Genomic DNA, 3,174 nt, shown 5'->3' with positions numbered 1-3,174 from the left:
TGTTTGCGGTAGTGCCCACCTCTGCTCATAAGCCAAACACTTCTCTGAAGGAAAGATTGGTCCAATTGCTCGAAAAATATAGTCGTAGGTATAGTAGATTTGTATCTAGACCAGAGGCGGGCACTTTTTGATTTTCCAAACACGTGTAATTGGGCTCCAAATGCTGCTTGCTGCGACGTCGACACATGTATACTATCATCGCTTCGTGCGGCATACGATAATTGACGATTGACTGATGCTTCGCTGGTATTTCGACAAAGCAAATCAAATCAGTTGCTGTTGAGTGTTCGGTAGCGGTAGATTCAAATAAATAAATTTATAAATATGTTATATGCACTTATGGTCAGCTGATTAAGTTAAGTGTCATTTTGACCAATTTGGCTATTTATATTTTTTTGTTTATTTAATGTTTATCTTTTTTTTGCTGACGGTGCTAGGCATTTTCTTCCATACAAAAGAAATTGCCAATCATTAAAAATCAACGCGATTTCTTAGCGCTTGAAATTTGAACTTTGAGCTACTAAATTCTAATGGGCTATAAAACTGCATACCTAAAACTTTTCTAGAAGTTCTAAATAAAAAGCCAAATCGACAGAATAAGATGCTTTTTTTAGAAATTATCCATCATTTTCTGATAGAGAATCATTTTCTGATAGACATTGATAATTTTCGTGTTGATGTATATTACTTTCACCAACTATAAATTTAATAAAGAACGCTGCTTTCAATTCTAGCAGCTTCAGTGCTCGATCACACTCTTTCATCTTTTCAAAATGACTATGACAAATTTTGTATTTCTTTTTAAACAAGACATAACATTGCGACTCATAACGCGATAGCAGATCACGCATTGCGCACACCCATCCATGTTTTCTATGCAAAAAAATGTATTTCCCATTGCTCCCGAAACATTTTATGTGTGTATTATTCGAATAGTTGTGAAGTCTCAGCAGCAACTGATTTGATTTGCTTTGCCGAAGTGCTAGCAAAGCACCTGTCAATCGTCAATTATCGTAAGACGCACGAATACGATCATATCATACATGTGTCGACGGCGCAGCAGCAATGTTTTGTTTTGTTGTAGAAAGTGCCCTTTCATTAATGCGCAAATAAACAAATTTGAAAAAAAGAAGTTTCAAGATCTGAAAGTTCTTTAGCTGACGGTGGTAGAAGTAGTAGAAATGTAAAGTGTTATCTATTCCACAAATGTGGTTAAGTCCGAACACTGGCTGTTGAGCAAAACTTCGCTGCTTCGCACACAAGCGCATGTGTGTGATAGTGTGAGTGCCCACCTCTGATCTAGACCAAAGATAGTCCAAAAATATAAAGCAATGTAATGTAAAACAGGTTAATTGTACTAAAAGTGGTCCGAATGTAATGGATAAGGTATGATTTTTAATCTAAAACTGGTTACAATGTCATGCAGTAGCGGACAACGGGTACAATTAACGACTTGCTGATATGTAGGCACTTAGTCAACAAATTTTCATGTGCGACATTGGCATGCAGAGAGAGTATCCGCTTAGAAAATCTGAGAACCCCGGTTCGAATCGCAGCTGGCGCAAGTTTTATTTTTGTTTGTTTTGTTTTGTTAAATGTAACTAGAATTTTACATGTTGTTGGACCAAACTTTGGACTAGTTACAATCACTTGCATCTAGTTTGTGGTGTGCTCTAAGTCTATACCGAGATCATACAGGGTTGTGATTACTTGCTCAACACAAGCTGACTAGCTCACAAGCAAGGCATGTTAAACAAGGTAGAAGTGATTTTGACATTTCTCTCCTTTGAACACCGACTATAATGTTAATGAATAACTTTTAACCCTTTTCAAGTTGGCATTTTCTAATTTTTTTGTTTAAATTCAATTGCGTGCTTTGATATAGTTTTCAATTGTGTGAATTTTTTTGTTTTTCGACCACATGTGTTTATAGATACATACATATACAAAAATGAAAAGGAGAAGGAACTACGAGCGTTGCGCTATGTGTGGCAAGATCCAAGGCGTCAAAGTGGTGCGATACTTTAAGGCGCCTAGTTGCGACGTTAGAAGACTTCGTTGGGAGAACAGCTGCGGTGTTCAATTGGAAGATTCTTCCCGTGTATGTGAAAACCATTTCAACGCGGTTTTATTACTGGCTCATAGAGCTGCAAAAACATCGGAGCACTATCGATAGTATCGATGTTTAAATATTTTTTTAAAAACATCGATGTTTTTCTTACTACCGATGTTTTTAGAGGATATGCCATCATTGGAAAGTTTATCCGTTGCTGATTTGGGGCAGGCAAGAAGTATACAAATTAAAGCGTAATAAATTCATAACCTTTAGCAGTACGCAAAAGCGTACCAATAAGGGTTCAGGGAAGTTATTACCAGGACCAAAAAATTTAAGCTTACCGCCTGCTGTTTTACTTTTTCCTTACGAAATAATGGAACGGGCATATATTTCTGTTGAAAACAAGGGTGCCTGTTACTCTTCACAAACAAACTTTAGCAAACCATAGCAGAAAGCGTAGCAAATTTCTTAAGAACTTCGTACTGCTTAAGAAAATTTGGCTCTATAAATTTTTCTTGACCATTTCCTGGGCTTTTTTATTCGTCGAACTAAATAAATGTTTGAAAATAATCATGATATAAAAATTTGAAGGTAAAACCGCTGAGAGGCAGCCTGGACATTTTTGAAGTTTGCTAGCATAACAAAAATGTTTTAAAATTTTCAATCTCACAAATACATTCTCAAATAAAAGAAAATTTGAATATATTCATATACTTGTTTTTTTTTACTTGAGTTGCTCTCAAAATTTCAATTTTATAAAGTGGAGAAATTTCAAAAAATAAATGATGGCCGACGAATTGAGCGAGCGGTTTTACCTTGAAATATTTGTATCATGGAAAATAATAACATATAAAAACAGATCTAGTTTTTGTTAACCCGTAACTTTAATTTCATTTCTGCTTGGATATAAAAATTTAATACCAATGGTTTGTCTCTACGGGAAGCATTGAATACCTAATAACGAATATTTAAAAAAATTAAGACCAACCAACGCAGATCTCCATTATTTGAGAATATCGAGCAAAACTAGTGTGTCCATTGTAATTTTTCAATCCTTGAAGTAAACTGAATAAAAAACATTAAACTGTACCTAATTTTTGTTGTTTTGCGAGCATATT

This window comes from Rhagoletis pomonella, unplaced genomic scaffold (assembly GCF_013731165.1).
Source record: "Rhagoletis pomonella isolate Grant_MI unplaced genomic scaffold, Rhpom_1.0 Rhpom_scaffold_02565, whole genome shotgun sequence".
In the NCBI taxonomy this organism is placed as follows: domain Eukaryota; kingdom Metazoa; phylum Arthropoda; class Insecta; order Diptera; family Tephritidae; genus Rhagoletis; species Rhagoletis pomonella.
This window is presented reverse-complemented; position numbering follows the sequence as displayed.